Here is a 20946-nt window from a genome sequence, read left to right as displayed (position 1 = left end):
GTGGCCTGTGAAGAGATGGGCATGACTGCACCCCCATCAAACTTTACTTATGGACATGGAAATTTCTCAGTGTCATGAAGTGTTAGTTTTTTATTTGTTCAACCATTTGGAAATGTAAAATCTGTTCTTGATTCACGGGCCACAAGAACAGGCAGGGACAGGCTGCCCCTTGCCGACCTCTGGAATGAGCTTAGAGAAGGTACGGACAGGCTGGGCCAGCGCAGCCTACTCACAGGGGATTCGCTGCAGGAGGGTCCTTCGTAGCAACCACTTCTCATCCTTCGTCTTGGCTTCAAGTGCAGTTCAGGTGGAGAAAGAGAACAGAACCGGCCTCAGCAACAAGAAGGAAGGAGATGCAGGGTCAAGCAGCCGTGTGGATCCATCACACTCAACATTCACACCAAGCGGAGCACAGGCAGGACCAGCCCGGGGGACCGAAGTGGAGGCTCTCTGGTGGGGGACCTCTGGGTGGGCAAGATTCTCTACCTAAAAGTCAAATAGAAGATCTACACAGCAGTAGTTCCAGAAAACACACACTAAGAAGAAGCCCAAAATAAAAATAGGACACCAAGTTTGGCCAACCGGGTCTCACAAGCCAGTAGGTAAGAAAGCCCAGGAGGGCCCACCAGAGGCGCTGGGGGTGGGTTCCTGCCTGCAGGGGGCCTGGGACACCCCATTCCCACAGATGAGGACCCAAGCTTTGGGGAGGAAGCTGTCAGAGTCACCCAGTGAGCTGCTCAGAGCTGGAGCCACAGAGCAGGGGAGGAGCCCTGGCTACGTCCCCCTGTGCGCTGAGAAGCTGGGGTGGGGGCACACCCCCAGGGGCCGATGCAAACAGTGGACCGCGGGCCCTCCTCCTGCCCAGAGGATGCTCAGCTCCCAAGGGACCACCAAGGTCTGGAACCCAGGGACACACCACCTGACCCTTATGCCCAGGCCTCCTGGACCAGGCAATGTCCAGTACAGGCAGGCAGTCTGAGCTTGGGGCCAGGATAGGGGTGGGTGGTCCTGCTAGCCAGGCCTCCTTCTCCCTACCAGCTGGGCTGGCGGCACTGTAGTTTTGGTTCTGGCAACATATTGCTGCCCTCTTTGGCCACACCAGTCCCTGGCTCCCTGGTTAGACCCAGTGCTGTCCAACCCACCTAAACAGGTCCCACACACCCAGTGCCCACCAGGCTCCTGTCAGCCAGGAGGACCCGTGCTCATCCCCTGAAGTATCTGTGGGAGCCTGCATCCCACAGGGACCCACATCTCGGGGCCAACCTCCATGGGGTTTTCTTGGTTGTGGTGGCAGGGGTGGGGGGGTGTTGACCTCCAGCCCTCCCATCCTGGCCACTGTGTTTTATGGGAATCATTCAGTCCTGGGAGCCTCCTGGGGACCCCAAAAGGAAGACAACAGGGTGGCCATGGCAGCCTCAGCCCCAGGCTCTGCGCCCAAGCGCAACAGAAGGAAGAGAACAGAGCGGTCATGGCAGTCTCTGTCCCAGACTCTGGGCCCAAGTGCAACAGTCTTCCGGTTCTTGTTTGATATGGGCGGTAACAACAGGTGAAGTCATTCACACAAGGATTGGCTTCAATATAATGCATCAAGGGACTGTGGAGGACACAGATCAGCCTCCAGACCAGTTACACCTGGTGACTTAGCCAGTGCAGGCTGGGGAGTGGAAAAGCTGACCCCTGACCTCCCCACCTACCCTGCCCACCAGATGTCAGTAGCGGCCAGGGATCCCTGACTTCAGGCAGAGGCAGACAGCACAGTTGCTGCCTCCTTTGATCCCATCCCAGGGCCCACAGGGCCTGGAGAAACCTGGCAGGGGCTGAGTTGGGAGAATCAGGCAGGGAGATGCCAAGTGAAGAATGTGAGGGACTGGGTATGAGGGGCACTAGGGCACAGGGTCTGCTTCCCCTGGGGAGGTGGCAGTGAGACATATAGTAGCCAAGCCTCCACAGGCACCACCCTGCTCCCAGGCATGTGTGGTGCCCATACCCACCCCAATGGCTGCAGGAAGGTTCTTCATCAATAAAAGGAGAGGACGCACCCACACCCAGCCTGGGCAACAGAACAAGACTCTGTCTTAAAAAAAAAAAAAGAAAAAGAAAAGAAAAGAAAAGAAAATGGGCCGATTATAGAGCTCAATTTAATGGCAAAATTTAAGGAAAGAATAAAAAGACTCTGCTAATAATGATGACATGAGCTGCTCATATTGCCATTTTCTCTGGGAACCAATATTGGGGAGGAGGTGGGACCACCTGCCACCAGGCTCCAGGTGATTTTCAGACTGTTCCCCAAAATCACTGCAGCCTCTTCCCAGCTCGTCCCTTGATGCTGCTGCCGTGCCGGGTGTCCTGTGTGGTAGGAGGCACCTCGGCAGCTTCCGGTGGGATGGGCTTGTGGCATTCTGAACCTGAATGCCGTGATCACTAGGAAGTGAGGAGACACAAGCAGGAAGGGTTCAGGGATGGAGCGGCCGCTTCTCAGGGATCAGTCTCAGGCCTGAGCTGGGAAGAATCCCCTTTCAGGACAATGGCTCCAGGCTGAGGTCAATGCTCTTTCTGTGCATTATGATGACTGACCTGCATCCACAGGGAAGCGTATCTGGGCTCCTTTTTTCCAGGCGATGTTGGGAACACCTTGAAATGGGCACTGGTGGATTTCAATTCCAGCCTTCCAGAAGCCACTCCAAATGGAAATTGAGCTAAGGGATGTAGCTAGAGTAAGTAAACAACTTTAGGTCCTGGACAACAATTTTCACATACAATATAGTGTGCAGGGAAAAATGAAGCCTCAGGACCCCAATTCACAGCCAAAAAGAAAAAAGCATTAAGCTGGAAGCTGAATCATGCAAGAAACTGCCTTTCCTTTTGTTCCTAAGCGGATAGCTACAGATAAAGGGTTACGTATCTCCACAGGAAGCTGGTCTATGTTCACCTTATCTTATGTAAAGGATTGATTTACTGCCTGTGAGATGAAGACATAACTGACCATTCCCCACCTGCTCTCTTTCTCTTGCAACCTGAGGACGACCACAGGCTCCCTCTTTCCCCTCCAGCCCACCCTTTTCCTCCAGCCCACCCTTCCCCTCCAGCCCACCCTTCCCTCCAGCCCACCCTTTTCCTCCAGCCCACCCTTTTCCTCCAGCCCACCCTTCCCTCCAGCCCACCCTTCCCTCTAGCCCACCCTTCCCTCTAGCCCACCCTTTTCTTTTCTTTTTTTTTTTGAGACAGAGTCTTGCTCTGTTGCCCAGGCTGGAGCGCAGTGGCCGGATCTCAGCTCACTGCAAGCTCCGCCTCCCGGGTTTACGCCATTCTCCTGCCTCAGCCTCCCGAGTAGCTGGGACTACAGGCGCCCGCCACCTCGCCCTGCTAGTTTTTTGTATTTTTTAGTAGAGACGGGGTTTCACTGTGTTAGCCAGGATGGTCTCGATCTCCTGACCTCGTGATCCGCCCGTCTCGGCCTCCCAAAGTGCTGGGATTACAGGCTTGAGCCACCGCGCCCGGCCTAGCCCACCCTTTTCATCCAGCCCCCCCTTCCCTCCAGCCCACCCTTTTCCTCCAGCCCATCCTTTTCCTCCAGCCCACCCTTTTCCTCCAGCCCACCCTTCCCCTTTAACTACTGAAGCCCTCAAAATCATCTTGGGAGGAAGGCACAGACCACAGACTGTTTCTGTGATTCCGGGTTTTTTTCTTCCAAGCATGTCCTTAACCTTGACAGAATTAACTTTTAAATGGATTGAGATCGGTCTCAGGTACCTTTTGGTTTACAATCGCATGCCTCAGCCATCGCACGGCTCTCTGGCCTTTGTCCTCTTTTACCAAAGGAGGAGGTTGAATTCCATGATCCTAAAACCCCTTCAGCTCTCCATAGGTTTCTAGGGGGACACAATTACCTAAGAGATTAGAGAGAGCATCCTAAAATAGAAGTAGACAGTATGTGGCAGTTAGGCTTAAGTTTGGCTGCATAAAACAGAAGATTCAAGCTAACAGAGGCTCACACATAGAAAGGTCTGTCTTTTCACATGAAAGGAATCTGAAGGCAGGCAGTCCTCCCCTGTGCACTGGATCTGTGATCTTATCAGAGAGCCCAGTTTCTCCTATCATTCCTTCAGGCACTTTGACTGAAGGTGGTTGTATCTTCTAGGTCACCTCATGGCCCAAGAGATCAGCTTTGTTCCTGCAATCACAGCTGCATTCAAAGCAGCAGGAAAAAGAAAAAATAAAACAACGTCGTACTCAGTAGTTTGGCTTCTTTTAAGTCCTTTTGGATGTCCTGCTCAACAATTCTACTTATATCACATGGGCCAGAATGCACCAACATGGCCACATGGGTGTACAAAGACAGCTGGGAATTGAAGCATTTAGTGCAGAGCTTTGGGCAGAAGAGGAGGAAGAAATGGATGTTGAACCAACTGTTTCTGTCACATGGCGTTTTAGTTGAACTTGGAAGGATGAGTGGGTTATTCACAGACAGGCTTGGAGAGAGACACAAGCAAGGATCGTGTGTGGAAGAAGCACGTCGGAAATTCGCAGGATAAAGAGTCTCTCCCTCACTGTAGATTCTTCTTGCTAAAAACTCAAGGGCTTCTGAATTATTTCCATACTTTTTCTTTCTGAATTGAGAAGATTTACAATTCAATTATGTGTAACGCTGAGACATCATCGTCTTGGGGATTGTTTAAACACTAGTCTGTTTGGGTTGGGAAAGAGAAACCTAAGACCCAAGTGCAGGGGGAGGGAGTTTCAAGGTTCCTCGAACAAAATGCTGGAAGGAATTCAGGCAAAATATTCGATGGTCTTCTGACTGCTCTCTGGTGCCTGTTGTGAAGTCTAAAAGCTGTGATGCTCCCCAGGAATGGCTGTGTTCTGAAAACTTTTCCAGGAAAGTGTCTTGAGCTGGGCTACATTGTTAGCTCTCTGCTTCACAGAAAGAGCCTTCTCGAAGTCCAGAGGGCACTTAGATAAGACGGATTACATGGCACTCAAGGTTTCCTCCGTGGTTTTCTTCCAGACATCTCTGAGGCATCAGAAGCAAGGGTCAACAACTCAGTGTCATAGAAATTTTAAAATGAATCAAATATTTGGATGCAAGGAGAAACCTTCAAAATGATGCCTATTATTTAGCATTTCATCTTCCACAAAGCAAAACAAAGCTATAAACTTCTCACTGTAACTGTGAGGGAAGAGAATCCTAAAACATTTTGTCTTAGCCTGTTTTCTGCTTCTCTTAGCAGAGTGCCTGAGACTGGGTAATTTACAAAAACAGAGATTCACTTCTCACAGTCCTGGAAGTGGGAAGTACAAGGTGAAGGGGTGGTGGGCATCTGGCAAGGACCTTTGTGCTGTGTCATCCCACAGGAAGGTGGAAGGACAAGAGAACATGAAGGAGTAAGAGGGGTCAAACTCATTTTTGTAACAGACCAACTCTTGTGATAAGGAACCCACTCCCCCAATAACAACATTAGTCCACACATGAGGGCGAAACCCTCATGACCTGATCACCCCTTAAACATCCCTCCCCTCAGCACTACTGCATGGGGGATTCAGTTTCCAACACTTGAAATTTGGGGGACACTTTCAAACCATAGTAAGAAAGAAATGGCAAACATAAATTATTTATACAGTGTTTATCACTAATAATAAGGCATGCACAAAACATCATTTATAGTCTATATTCACTATAATATGTTGTGCTCTATTTTCATGTGAATTCATGCAAAGAAATAAAAAACAAAGAGAAAGATTTTTGAGAGAGGTATTCAGAAACAGCACCATAACATTAGTTAAACTGAGAAACTGGTGGAAGTAATTGCTTTAAAAAACCTTTTTTATTTGCTGGTTGTTTGGAAGTCAGTGGTGACATTTCAAGGAGTTGTCATTGGGAAGGCAGATTTCAGGAGGCTTTAGTAAGAGTGCGTGAGGAAGATGGGGAAGGAAGGAGGACAGGTGACTTAGAAAGTTTCTTGGTGGCAACTGGAAGTACAGAAATAGAATGGTGACTTCAGGGAGAAGCAATTCAAGGAATGTTGTGCTTTTGCTTCTCTCTTTCTGTCCCTCTCCCCATTTCTCTTTCCATCTCTCTCCCCATCTCTCTTTCCATCTCTCTATGCCTCTCACTTTGTCTGTCTCTGTTTCTCCCTCTCTGTGCCTCTCTCCTGGTTGCTCTGTCTCTCTCTGTCTCTTTTTAAGACTCTGTGTGTGTCTCTGTCTCTCTCTTCCCCTCATCTCTTTCTCCATCTTTCTATGTCTCTCTGTGTCCCTGATTCTCTGACTTTTTCTGTCTCTCTCTCTCTCTGTCTCACTCACTCTCTTTCTTTCTTTATTTTTCCTTTCTTTCTTTCTCTTTCTTTCTTTCTTTCTTTCTTTCTTTCTTTCTTTCTTTCTTTCTTTCTTTCTTTCTTCCTGCCTTCCTGCCTTCCTGCCTTCCTTCCTTCCTTCCTTCCTTCCTTCCTTCCTTCCTTCCTTCCTTCCTTTCTTTCTTTTTTTTTCTTTCTGTCTCTCTCTCTCTCTGTGTGTGTGTCTCATTCTCTTGGTTTCTCACTCTCACTCTCCATCTCGCAGCTCTCTTTGGTTTCACTATGCAAGCTGACTCTCCCCACCTGATGATCCAGTGGTATTAGCAGGAACTGTGTGGACTACCCCCACCACCCGCATCCTGTGCCCATCCATGAACTGGGGCAGAGGAGAGGACTGATCTTGCTACTTGGCCTGACTGGACGTGCTGACCCTCAGGATCACAGGCAGTGGAAGGAGCAGCTCCTGGAAGGTCAGAGTGGGTCCTGTGATGGATGGAAGTGACAAGTATGTTGAGCAACAGAAATGACCAGCACTTGGTCTATGGCAGCAGGAGCTCAGAAGTGAGGAATCCTAGGGCCTTAAATGAGTGGCCCATTGTGGCAAAAACTTTTTTAAACAAAAAAATAGCCCCTTGGGCCGTGCGCGGTGGCTCAAGTCTGTAATCCCAGCACTTTGGGAGGCCTAGAAGGGCGGATCACGAGGTCAGCAGATCGAGACCATCCTGGCTAACACGGTAAAATCCTGTCTCTACTAAAAAAAATGCAAAAAACTAGCCGGGCAAGGTACCGGGCACCTGTAGTCCCAGTTTCTCGGGAGGCTGAGGCAGGAGATTGGCGTAAACCCGGGAGGCGGAGCTTGCAGTGAGCTGAGATCCGGCCACTGTACTCCAGCCTGGGCGACAGAGCGAGACGCCGTCTCAAAAAAAAAAAAAAAAAAAATAGCCCCTAAGGAGTGTTCCAATGACCACCTCTTAAGCAATACAATTGACCCGTGAACAATACAGAGCTTAGGGGTACCAACCCACCATACAGTTGAAATTCGGAAAATAGCTTTTGACTACGCCAAAAGGAATTTACTAATAGCCTATTCTTGTGTGGAAGCCTCAGTGATCACGTAGAGAGTCGGTTAGCGCACATTTTGTGTGTTATATGTATTGTATAGTGTATTCTTACAGTAAAGTAAGCTAGAGGAAATAAAGCCTCTAAAGAGGAAATAAATGTGTTTACTATTCATAAAGTGCCTCATCATAGAGGTTCTTCTCCTCATTCTTGCATTGAGTAGGCTGAGGAGGAGGAGGTGGGAGGAGAGGAGGAGGGGTTGGTCTTGCTGTCTAAGGGGTGACAGAAGTGAAAGAAAATCCATGTGTAAGTAAGTGACCCACACGGTTTAAATGCTGTTGTTGAAGTATCAACTGTTTGAACAGGGAGGCTTTGAAGTGATCTTTTTTTTGTTGTTGTTGTTGTTGTTGTTGTTGTTGTTTGATTTTTTTTTTTTCTTGAGACAGAGTCTCACTCTGTTGCCCAGGTTGGAGTGCAGTGGCGCAATCTTGGCTTACTGAAATGGAAGTGACTTCTTTTCAAATAGGGCATGGCAGGGAAAGGGGGAGGAAAATGGCAAAAGTCTGCCCCACAAACTCAGGACCAAGATTCCCAATTTCTTCCCTGGTGAGTGGGGCTCTCATTCCCTAGACCACAAAGTCTATTTGTGTTCAAAGACCACCAAGGCTCTGGGCTTGGTCTTCCAAGAGAAGAAGGTATCTGGGCCCTCCCAAGTGTGGGGAAAAGAAAGAGAGATCAGCCTGTTACTGTGTCTATATAGAAAGAAGTAGACATAAGAGACTTCATTTTGTTCTGTATTTGAGACACTGTTAATCTGTGACCCTACCCCCTACCTTGTCCTTGCAAGAGACATGTGCTGCGGTGACTCAAGGTTTAATGGATTTTGGGCTGTGCAGGATGTGTCTTTGTTAAAGAAGTGTCTGAAGGCAGCTTGCTGGTTAAAAGTCATCACCATTCTCTTAATTTCAACTACCCAGGGACACGTACACGGCCAAAGGTCGCAGGGACCTCTGCCTAGGAAAGCTAGGTATTGTCCAAGGTTCCTCTCCATGTGATAGACTGAAACAATAATGCTAAAAGGTTTATGGAGATGTTTGCATATGCATCTCAAGGCACAGCATTTTCCTTTAGACTTATTAATGTCACAGAGATTTTTGTTCGTATGTCTTACTGCTGATTTCCTCCCTACAATGATCCTATTGTCCTGCCACTCCCTTATCTTTAAGATGGTAAAGATAATTATCAATAAATACTAAGGGAACTCAGAGACCGGTGCCGGCATGGGTCCTCTGTAAGCTGAGCGCCCGTCCCCTGGGCCCCCGCTTTTCTTTCTCTATACTTTGTCTCTGTGTCTTATTTCTTTTCTCAAATCTCTCGTTCCACCTAACGAGAAACACCCACAGGTGTGGAGGGGCAGGCCACCCCTTCACCCAAGAATGCACAGCTGTCCACCCCTGGATGAGTGACCGCAGCTCTGACCCTGTCCCTGGTCTGGGCTTCACTCCTCCTCCTGCAGGGGGCCGCAGCCTCAGGCTCAGGAGTTCTCTAAACCAGGCAACACGTGGTTGTGGGTGGGCGTGCTTGCAGGCAGAGGAAGAGGTCTGCAGCTTACATTAGAATCTCAATGTTGACACCCAAAAAACATAAAAGCTCCTGCAGGATGCTGGCATATACAACTAACAAGATAACACTGTGGGTGTACATTCTGGCACACAGGAAGAGCATTCTTGTTCATGGCGGTGGTTTCAAATATTTCAGTGAATTTTCCCTTGAATGCCTCAGTCGGGCGCCACTTCAGTTCAGCTCGGGCAGCAAGGGAGCTTCAAGGACTGGTAGTTATGAATTCAAGCTTGTACACAGTGACAGGTCACAGGTCTCTGGAAGATACCTGTCAATCAATATTCAGAGGTAGCATTGCATAACTGAAGCATAGGACATATCTGACCTCATCTGACATGGCTTAAATCATGATTGTTTTTCTAACTGGGAAATTCATGTAACTTATTTGCCAATAAAGAACCATCTCTCTCTCCCCCCATTTTCTGATGTAATGCTAGTCATTAGGGAAATGTTCTGATGATGTTCGTGAAAGAACAAACCAGTGTCTTCCGCTTTTATACCATCCTTTTCACACATACGGCTCTTGCTGTTTCCATGTGACACTAAAAGTATCGGGAGTGCCAGGAAGTCTCTTTAATCATCGTTCTCCAACGTGCTCAGGAGATGAAGTCATTCTGTGAAGTGGACTTCCGTTAACAACACTGAGAAAATGTCCTAGAGAAAGTAAAACTTGTAATGGCCTCATACTTTACAGAAATAATGCAACTTCTTTCTTTCATTTCTAGTTTTCAGGTACTAATTTTAATTGGTTCAGGGCAACCTGTTTCTGCATCAAAGTCTTGGGAAACTTCTACCTGGTTTTATTTTGTTTATTATTTATTTATTTATTTATTTAGAAATAGAGTCTCACTGTGTCACCCAGGCCAAAGTGTAGTGGTATGATCACGGCTCACTGTAGTCTCAACCTCCCAGGCTCAAGCCAATCCTTAGGCCTCCACCACCCGAATAGCTGGGACTACAGGTGTGCCACCATGTCCTGTTAATGTTGTATTATTATTTTTTTATTTTTTGTAGAGACAGGATCTCGTTATGTGTCCAAAGCCGGTCTCGAACTCCTGGTCTCAAGCAATCCTTGTGTCAGCCTTCTAAAGCACTGAGATTATAGACCTGAACCACGGCACACAGCTGATTTATTATTTTTTTTTTCAGAACTCTATGCAACCTGATTCTTAATACGTAAGGAAAGAGAAGCCAGACAAAGGTGGAAGTAGTTACACACGATGTGAGTGCCATTTGGCACTTAGACAAGAGAGGCGGATTATAAAAATAAAAGATCCGCATGTCGCAGTTGGCTGTGGGCTTGGATATGGAATCCAGCACTTTTTATTTTTATTTTTTTTAGGAGATAGTGTCTCACTCTCTTGCTCAAACTGGAGTGCAGTGATATAATCATATCTCACTGTAATCTCAAACTCCTGAGTTCAAGTGATCCTCCTACCTCAGCCTCCCAAGTAGCTGGGACTACAGAAGTGCCATCACTCCAGGCTAATTTTTCTTTTTTTTTAATTTTGTAGAGACGAGGTCTCCCTGTGTTGCCCAGGCTAGTCTCAAACATATGACCTCAAGCAATCCTTCCACCTTGGCCTCTAAAGCGCTGGGATTGTTGGTGTGAGCCACTGTACCCGGTCAAGGAACCAACCCCACCTGTTTTCTATATAAAGTTTAGCATCCAGATACAAAGCAAAATAATTTTGAAAGATCAAGGAATCTGAAGGGAAGCTGGTGGGAGGGGAATGGGCTGAAGGCAGCGTTTTCTGGCCTACGGTTTTGCTTATTCTTGGACTTTCCAAAGTCCTGAAAGATGCAGAAGGAAAGTGAGAAGGGAGGAAGAGGCAGGAGGGAAGGAGGAAGGCTGTGTCTCTGAGGTTGCAGATTAGTCCAAGGCGGCTCAGTGGCTGGGAAGGAAGGAAGGAAACCCCCAAGGCCGAAGGTGGAGTCAGAGTCCTGGGTCCAGCAGAGACTGGAGGGGAGGAGGGTGCTGGGAGCCAAAGACCTTCCTGCTAGCACTACAACCTCTTAAACTGCTTAGGCTTTTATCCAAATTTGATGCGTCCGCATTTTGTAGACCTCCAAACCAAGTCACTCAGGGTAACCCAGGCAGGAAGGGGAGGATGATAGGAGAAGGTGCCCCACGGGATGATGCCCTTCTGGCTTTTATCCATTCCTGGGAATGACTCTTTCTCCAACTCGGAGGATGCCCCTATGGGAGAATACAGTGGCGTGGACCAGCAGTGGAGAATTCCAAGTCCAAAAAATGATTGGCATTTTAAAGGAAAGAAAGAAATCATCCTGCACATGTGAAATATTGGGAAAAAAGGTTGTTACTAATAATTCTCAAGAGACCACTCTGGTGAGATTGGGTTTCTTGGGGATGTGTGGAGCAGGGTATATGTACCGAGTGGGCACATCCCGCCCTTCAGACTCCTCCCTCAACTCCTGTCTACTGTAAGAGTCAGAGGGCAGCTCCAGTCCTCATCTCCTCTGAGCGACCCACTCACTCATTCACTCACTTATTCATTCACTCGCTAACTCATTCACTCACTTACTCATTCACTCCTTCACTCGCTCACTCACTCATTCACTCAGTCGTTTACTCATTCACTCGCTCACTCACTCATTCACTCAGTCGTTTACTCATTCACTCACCCTTTTACTCACTCACTCATTCATTTACTCATTCACTCACTCATTCACTAACCAAGTCACTCACACACTCACTCATTCACTCACCCATTCACTCACTCAATCACTCACTCATTCACTAAGCCATTCATTCACTCACCCATTCACTCACTCATTCATTCCCTCATTCACTCACTCAGCCATTCACTAACTCACTCTTTCACTCACTCACCCATTCACTCACTCACTCATTTCCTCATTCATTCACTCAATCATTCACTCACTCAATCATTCACTCACTCATTCACCTCTTCACTCATTCACTCACTCACTCACTCATTCACTCACCCTTTACTCACACACTCACTCATTTATTGACTCATTCACTCACTCATTCGTTCATTCACTCACTCACTTCTTCACTCACTCATTCACTTGTTCACTCATTGACTCATTCACTCACTCTTTCCCTCACCCATTCACTCACTCACCCACTCATTTGTTCTCTCACTCATTCACCCACTCACCCATTCACTAAGTCATTCATTACTCATTCATTCATTGACTCACTCACTCATCACTCGTTTATTCCCTCGGTCACTCACTCATTCACTCATTCACTCACTCACTCACTCACTCACTCACTCACTTATTCACCCACTCATTCACTAAGTCGCTCATTCATTCACTTACTCACTTATTCACTCACCGGTTCACTCACTCACTCATTCACTCACCCAGCAATTCACTCACTCAGTCACGTTCACTCATTCGCTCATTTACCCACTCACTCACTCATTTACTTCTTTCCTCATCCACTCACTCACTCATTCACTGACTGACTCACTCACTCACCCATTCACTCATTTACTCACTCATTTACTTCTTCACTCACTCCTTCATTCATTCACTCAGCAGCACCCATGACAGGTTGACTGTCGTGGGCTCTGCTGTTTCCCTGGGCCTGCAGCAGGGAATAGTCAAAGATCTCTGAATCCACGGCATTCAGATTTCAGCAGGGGGACCTCTGGAGAAGCCCAGTGGATAGGTGAAATGCCCCATGTGTGACAATGATGAGGATGTTTTAAGAGAAGCAGGGAGGGAACAGGAGTGTGCATGGAGCCCAAAATTTCTTTTTTTTTTTTTTTTTTTGAGACGGAGTCTCGCTCTGTCACCCAGGCCGGAGTGCAGTGGCCGGATCTCAGCTCACTGCAAGCTCCGCCTCCCGGGTTCACGACATTCTCCTGCCTCAGCCTCCCGAGTAGCTGGGACTACAGGCGCCCGCCACCTCGCCCGGCTAGTTTTTTGTATTTTTTAGTAGAGACGGGGTTTCACCGGGTTAGCCAGGATGGTCTCGATCTCCTGACCTTGTGATCCACCCGTCTCGGCCTCCCAAAGTGCTGGGATTACAGGCTTGAGCCACCGCGCCCGGCCTAAGGAGCCCAAAATTTCTAAGAGGGTGATCTGGGGAGGCCTCACCATGCAGGAGACCTTGCAGGACAGACCTGAGGAAGGTGGGCAGAGTGGGTAGGGAGAGGAGGGCCTGAGCTGAGGAAAGAGCAGGCTGGGCCTGAGGTTGTCGGGTGCCCGCATGGGCCTCTGGGCAGCACCAGGATCTGAAGGGACCAGAGGACAGGCCAGTGTACTATGTGTGGGGCCTGTGACTCCAAGTCAGGAGAGAAGATGCCTGAATTACCTCCTGATAGGTGCACCCTGACTTTGAAGTTGAGCACACCCGAGGCATGGAGGTGGGGTGGATGTGGGGGCAGAGCATGGGATGGGGAGGGAGCCTGTGCCGGTCCAGATCAGAGGCAGTGGCTTGGCCCCAGTGACTCCAGATGCAATGAAGAGCCAAGAGGGACTTTCCTGAGGGACTTAGATGCCGGGGCGGAGGAGCACTGCAAGGCTTCAGCCTGAGCCCCTGGGAGGATGGAGTCACCAGGAGCTGAGGTGAGGAAGACTGAGCGGTGGTGGGTTGTGCGGGGGTGCAGAGGCCTGAGCTCAGTGTGGCCCCTGCAGATTTGAGATGCCCACTCCATGCACAGGCAGAGACGGCAGGGAAGGGGAAGAGGCTGCAGCTCAGGGAGCCCTGGAACGTGTAGCCCGACCTGCTGGGGCACTGGGTCATGGTGCCCTCATGGCTGGGAGCTGCTTCCCTCCTGGGATGCCACAATTCCTTTAGGGCACATCTGCAGCTCCTGCGCTCACCACAGAGGGGAAGTGGGAAGGGCATCTGTCCCTATGCATGTTCTCCTTCACCTTGTCCTAGGCAGGTCCCAGGCAGCACCTCCCCTCCCAAGTGGCTCCCCTTGGCCCCTGCCCCTGGTGTTCACAGCCAGACCCTCGAAGAGAGCTGGACTCAGCGGCTCACTTCTAATGAATAGAAGCAGGCAAAAGAGATGGCGATCTCTCCTGAGATTGGATTGGGAGGGGCTGCAGGTTCCATCCACTGGTACTCTCCCCCTGGGTCTTCATAGGTGCTAGTTCTGGCATAGCCAGTCACCTGCACAGGGCAGAGGGCGGTCTAAAGCTGATGCCACGGAGAGACTGGGGCCTTCAGTCCAACAGCCTGCAAGCAATAGAATCCTGCCAGCAACACAGAAGCGAGCGTGGAAGCAGCTCCTCCCCTGATGAGCCTGAGCTTTCAGAAGACATGGCAGCCCTGGGCAGACACCTGCTGCAGCCGCGGAGAGCGCCTGGGGCAGACGGCCCAGTGAAGCCTGCCTGAACTCCTGGCCCAAGGAGTAAACACTCCTGTGGTATAACTGTGTGCTGGTGTGGGCCACAGTTTGGACTAACCTGTCAAGGGACAATAAAGAACAAACACACACCTCAGGTCCTACTTGGGGGAAGCTGTACGGTCAGCACGGCATGTAATATCTGTCAGGCCTCTGCGCCCAAGCCAAGCTATTGCATCCCCTGTGACTTGCATGTATACGCCCAGATGGCCTGAACAAACTGAAGAATCACAGAAGAAGTGCAAATGCAATACCGCGCCTTAACCGATGACATTCCACCACAAAAGAAGTGAAAATGGCGGGTCCTTGCCTTAAGCGATGATATTATCTTGCGAAATTCCTTTTCGTGGCTCATCCTGGCTCAAAAAGCTCCCCCACTGAGCACCTTGTGACCCCCACTCCTGCCCGCCAGAGAACAACCCTCCTTTGACTGTAATTTTCTTTTACTTACCCAAATCCTATAAAACGGTCCCACCCTTATCTCCCTTTGCTGACTCTCTTTTCGGACTCAGCCCACCTGCGCCCAGGTGAAATAAACAGCCATGTTGCTCACAGAAAGCCTCTTTGGTGGTCTCTTCACAGGGACACGCATGACAATATCTTCCTGTTGAACTAGAAGATTAATTGCTGGCCGGGCGCGGTGGCTCAAGCCTGTACCCAGCACTTTGGGAGGCCGAGACGGGCGGATCACGAGGTCAGGAGATCCAGACCATCCTGGCTAACAAGGTGAAACCCCATCTCAACTAAAAAATACAAAAAATAACTAGCCGGGCGAGGTGGCGGGTGCCTGTAGTCCCAGCTACTCGGGAGGCTGAGGCAGGAGAATGGCGTAAACCCGGGAGGCGGAGCTTGCAGTGAGCCGAGATCCGGCCACTGCATCCCAGCCTGGGCGACAGAGCGAGACTCCCTCTCAAAAAAAAAAAAAAAAAAGAAGAAGATTAATTGATAAGGCCAAAGATTAAAAAAAAAAAAAAAAAAAAAGAGCCATAGCTATTCTTTTCCATTTAGCTACAGGTATATATTAATATATGTTAATTCCCTGACTGAGTAATGGGCCAAACTCATGAGAACAGATGTGTGAGGACCGTCAGTGACCACCCTGACCCCAGCCCTTATATACAGACAAACTTTTGAACATAATCTGTAACCTTGGGGATCTTAACACTCTAAATTGTATTGTTTTTAATTAACTATTTCTATTCCCTAAGCAATACCTGTTCATCGGAGAGAAAAAATGGCATTACCTATACTAAGCAAAAGAAAGGAAATAAAATGTTCAGAAACATTTACATATATATGCAGACACACACACATACACTCACACACACGCACACACAGGCTCACACTGTGTCTAGGCCTGCCTTTTCACTTATTTGTATGTCCTGAACATATTTCTGTGTCAGTAGACACTTATCTTCGTAGCGGTAACAGCAAATAAACATTATTACAGCGTCTATTTTTACCATCATTTATTTAACTCATTGTGTTTGAACTGTTAGGTTGTGTCTATCGTTTTCTGTATTATAGACAATTTGATGACAAATGACCAAGCCCCTAATGTTCAATATAAAAATATCAATTGTATAAGGAGATAAGGGGTATTTGGCTAAAATAAAATTCAGTGTGCCCCACCTTCTCCACATGTAATATTCTCTAAAAAGGCATGAATAATTAAATTAGCCCTTCTATTCGCCAGCACGGATCCTGAGCCCAGCGGTGGGTGCAGGTGCTTAGAGCCTCGGTCTGCTCTTCTGCCCGCCAGAAGGCAAAGGCCACTCAACTGCCACCTTAAGACACCCAGGATTCTCCTCTCCTTTTTTATTAATAGAATAATGCTCAGGCTCAGTGCATGAGAGCAGCGCTCTCCGACTTTGCATTCATCAGAGTAACCTAGGTGGCTTGTTTAAAAATACACATTCCCCGGCTGCTCTCCCAGAAACTGGACTTCAGTGGTTTAGTGGGGATGTGCGTAGGACAGGTGATTCTGAGGACCACGAGGGGTTAGGAATTTCCCCGTTCATTCTGGCCAAGGGAGAGAGCAGACCATCCAGCATTGTCCGCAGCATATTTTTTTTTCCTCTTTTGCAATGAATATTTGATGCTCAGCGGGATCAGCCCCAGGATGAGACACACATCCAAGAAAAATCCATGCCTCTCCATCTTTTCACCAGGATTGCCCTTTGGCGAGACTCTCCTTTGCGATTGCTTCACTTTCCCCGGTTCATAGAACAAACCTCTTCTTAGTCTCTTTTGTTGTCTCTTATCTGTTCAACAAACACCCACTGCACAAGACCATCTTCCGGTAAGCCGTCGAGTGGGGCCGTTTGGGAGCCCTACTTCGTGGGGGTGGCACCGAAGGAACCGGGGCCCCATGAGCCCTTGCTTTTGTCGGGGCTGCCCCCTCTTCCATCGCAGGGTAACTGGCACCAGGCTGTTAAGCTGTGGATGCACAACCGCACAGCGCATTGCATGTGCGTATTTCAGCACGTGGAGTTGGCCAGTGAAGTCAGCCCAGGTCGGCACAGCGTACAGCAGCGCGCGTGTCCCTGGGGAGGAAGGGGAGGAAGGGTCGTCCCGCCTCCGCGCCAGGCCAGTCCTGTTGCGTCTCCTCTTGCCCCACTCTGATTTTCACGCGCCCAGGCGTCTCTGAGGGTCGCGCCCAGACACCCTCCTCCGCCCCAAGGCTGCTTCTCCCATAGGGTCGGGCTGGTGGCCCAGGAGCGCCACAGCCCCCGTGGGCCCGGGAAATCGCAGTTTCGTCATAGCCCAGCCCGCCGCGCTCAGCTTTTCCCACGACCTGAAGGATTCACTCTCCGCGCGTCCTGCCCGACCTCAGGCTGCAGAGAAAACTTGGGGGCGGGGGTCGAGGAAGCCGCGCCCCGGTGCTCCCAGCGCAGCCCCAGGAGGAATCCTGCGGTTAACAAGAAGTTGTGCGTGCGCTCGGGCTCGGCGCCGACAACAGCAGGAGCAGCCGGGCTGCCGCGAGCCTCCGCGTCCAGGTGGGGTCTCCGCGCCCCAATTCCACCCCGCCCGGCCATCGGAGCACCCCGCAAGTGCGGGGTTTCCACCCGCCCCGGCGTTCACGCCCACTGAAAGTCTCCCTTGCCCTCCCGAGAGATGCTCCCCGTGTTCCATTCCGCCCCGTTCTGGAGCGCCCCGCAAACGATGTGACCTCGCCCCACTGCGGACTCCCCTCCCCCGGACGCTGCCCCTGCCCCCACCCGTGGCGCTCCGGGCATCTCTAAGGCCCCGAACCAGAGTCCTCCAACGCACCCACGAGGCTCGCGCACCAGTAACGCGACCCCACCCGCAGGGACCCCGCCCACCTGTGGCGGTACCCCCGCCTCTGCGACCTCCCCCACCGCTAGCGCGGCCCCCACCTAGGACGACCCCCGCGTAGGTGCTCCTGCCCATACCCGCCCCCCCCGCCAGCCCCTGCCCCTTTCCCTGCTCCTGCCCCTAGCCGCGCCCCCGCCCCCGCAGCCCCTCCCGTGCTCTCTGGCCCCGCCCGTCTCCGCCCTTTGGCGCTGGTGCCGGGCGGGGGCGCGGGCGGGGCAGCGGTTCCGAGTCGGGCGCGCGCGGGCAGGGTCCCCATTGCCTGCTGCACACTAGGACTAGCGACTCCCCTCGGCCTCCTCGCCAAAGACGCGGACGACTCCCGGGCCCCCAAGGGCTCCTGGCGGAAGTTCCTGGAGCACCTCTCCGGGGCCGGCAAGGCCATCGACGTGCTGACTAGCGGCGGGGATGCTCAAGGTGCGCGACCTCCTCCAGGCGGCGAGGGAGGGACGGAGGGAGAGAGGGAGAACGGGGCGAAGGGGATGGGGGGACAGGGCAGAAGAGAGGGGGAGCGATGGGAGGACCCGGGGAAAGATGGGGAAGCGATGGGAAGAACCGGGGAGAAGAGCGGGGAAGCGATCGGGAGAACTGGGTCGAAGCCGGTGCCCGGGAGCGGCAGGGCAGGGGTACCTGCGGGGCAGCGTGAGTCGTCAAGGCAGCCCCGGGGTCCTTGCTGGGTGGGGCGGAGGAGGAAGGGACATGGCGGTAGGAACCTCCATCCGGAAGATAGTGAGCTTTCCATTCCCTCCGGTTTATGTTTTAAATTGAGCCTGGCAGAGGGGGTCGCCTGGAGCGCCCTCGGGGGTCGTTCTGCCTCTGAGCTGTAGGACGGGGCCGGGCTTCCCCTCCGAAGCGAGGGTACAGCGCGATCACTTCCTAAGTGGACCCCCGGCCCCCAACTCCGCCCCACGCCACCACACAGCATGTCGAGGAAGAAAAGGCGGAGTCCCTGCACGCCTTCTGTCGCCTCGTGCCCCGCGCGGCGTGGGCGGGGTCCCGGCTGCTGCAATGCAGGACGCGGCGGGGGTGCTCTGGGTTCCCGCCTGGCGTCTCCGAGGCGGTCCGGCAGCCCCTCGCGTTTCCGCTGGATTTACAAAAAGGGTTTCTTGCGCTCGCATGTGCTGTCGCCTTCCGGCTCGTGACAAAACTGAAAACTAAAATGGGTCCCAGGCCCTCCCCGCCAGCCTCCGTGGATGCCAAGGACCAGGAAGCGGGGACTCCGGGACGTCAGCGGCGCCGCGGCGCGGGCTCTGGGCTTCCCCTGCCCTGCAATGTGGAAGCGGCTCTCCAGGAGGGGCCCGAGCCTGGGCCCAAGAAGCGGGCGCGCCGGGAGGGCATTTAACATTGAAGAGCAGGAGGTGGTGGAGACTGCGCTCCCCAGGCCCTGGGTGCACGTAGGGGCGCCGGTGCCCGGGATCAGGAGGATGAGGCCTTCTTGGCCAGGTAGCCTTGTTAAATCTATCTGAAAGTGACACATAACTAAGTGTCAAGTCGTCAGAGATATTTAATTATCCTGAATGAGATGGCTACGGAAAACATGAAAACATCGTTACTGCTTACGTGCATGATGCATCCAAAACATTGTTACCTGGACAGTGGCAGCACTGATATTTGTGGGCTTTTGAACGTGTGGACTGGAGTGTTAAGAGTCCTTCAGAGTTATGACAGTAGTTTGATTTGAATGTTCTTTTCTTGGCGAATAAATGCTGTACATTGAATTTACCCAGGAAACTAGGAAGGTGAACCCACACGAAGGACACAGGCCTGTGGGCTGCTCCAGGCACCATTAGGGCGTTGTGGGGCCTGAGCCATGGGCTTCCCGCTCAGCCTCCTGAGAGCGGTGACAGCGTCTCTGTTCTGCCTCACACTGGACCCGCTAGTTTCATATTCTTGTTATGGTTCTCAGGCTACGAGCGGTTGGATTCTGCTAGTCACTCTCTGTCTTCCTCCTCCAGCTGCTTTCAAATGGGTCATCTCTTCGTTACAACTGCTTTTTTAAGCAGTGATTGATGGGGTGAGTTGTAGTGCTGTCCTGAATTGCAGAGGGAGCGCATTGAGGAACCTGGGTTTTGATGTTTTGCACATCAGCTGAGTCACCAGCCCAGGGCCCTGCCAGTCCCATTATTAAGCTCATTTCTTGCTCTTCTCATCGTTACTCGACGCCTTAAAAAAAAAGCAAACTCCGGCTTGCCGTCACTGGCTTAGTTTGGCAAATGGGTGTTTACCCTGGAAAGAGGGACATTTTGTCCTCTGGACCATCTAAGGCGCCCTTTGGTGACCTGGTCGGTTTCTGACCACTCTATTCTGTGGGCGTCCTTCCTGCTTCCACCTTCCCTTTCCGAACGCCCCTGCCTCCAGGGCTTTAATTTTCCTTCTGTGTGTGTGTCACGCAGAGGTTATGACTATTGTGCCAGTGCCCTGTTTTTTTTTTGTTTTTTGTTTTTTTCTGCTCAGGGCCCAGAACTTGCTACATCTCAAAAGAAGCAACTGTACCCATTTGTTCGCGATGATCATAAACAGCACCCTCTAAGGGAGACTAATTGGTCAGTCCCTCTGCTGTGGGTAGAAAGACAGCGGTGGCCGCGGAACGAGGGCTCTGCCCCTTCAGAGCCTGCACAACTGTCCTGCTTTCTTTCTTCAATATCCAGTAGGGGGGTTAATTTTAATAAACCCTTGAAACCAACAAAGCAGGGAAGTGCAAAGACATTGAGTTGCAAGATTTAAAATTACAACCAGCAGCCTCTCATTCTTCCTTCACTGGGGGTTGCCGCTTCGTTTTGGGGCTGCAGGGTATGTTTGGCAGCGACATCGGACCTTTGTGCTGTGCGACTCATGAATTGAGATAGTTCTTTACTAAGTGCTTTGTGCTGTAGGTATGAAAATGGGGAAAGAGGGAGAGCACTGTCCCGGGTGGAGAGGCGTGGAGAGACGCTGTGATACACAGCGGGTCCTTTTCTTCTGGGCTCCTGGTTTTAAATCTTTTCTTTTTTTTTCTCATAGCTTGACAGATGGTTTTTGTGTCTTAATTAAAAGATTAAAGACTGTAGGCCAGACCCAAACTAATTCCACTGGCATCAGAGAGAAGAATTCTTTACATATTTATCTATAGGCATAATTGAATTTTTTTTTTTTTTTTTTTTTTTGCTGAACTATCTGGTTAGTCAAATCATACATTAGAGAAGTAATATTTAAAATTAAAAAATAAAAAATAAAAAATGTACCTGTAAACCTAACCCCCTTCCATTCCAGTCTTTGTCTCTGTGTAATTTTAGAACCTTGGG

General features: G+C 50.6%; 1 long non-coding RNA gene across 1 annotated transcript; it reads right to left on the bottom strand.

Moving 5' to 3' along the window:
• Positions 1-217: 217 nt before the first annotated feature.
• On the bottom strand, positions 218-2692 carry LOC135967529 (uncharacterized). Its single transcript, XR_010581717.1, has 3 exons — positions 2575-2692; positions 1992-2074; positions 218-486 (listed from the first exon to the last, which is right to left on the bottom strand). It is a non-coding gene; the product is annotated as an uncharacterized lncRNA (long non-coding RNA).
• Positions 2693-20946: the final 18254 nt, after the last annotated feature.

The sequence above is a fragment of the Macaca fascicularis genome, chromosome 15 (assembly GCF_037993035.2).
Source record: "Macaca fascicularis isolate 582-1 chromosome 15, T2T-MFA8v1.1".
Lineage (NCBI taxonomy): Eukaryota > Metazoa > Chordata > Mammalia > Primates > Cercopithecidae > Macaca > Macaca fascicularis.
This window is presented reverse-complemented; position numbering and strand designations above follow the sequence as displayed.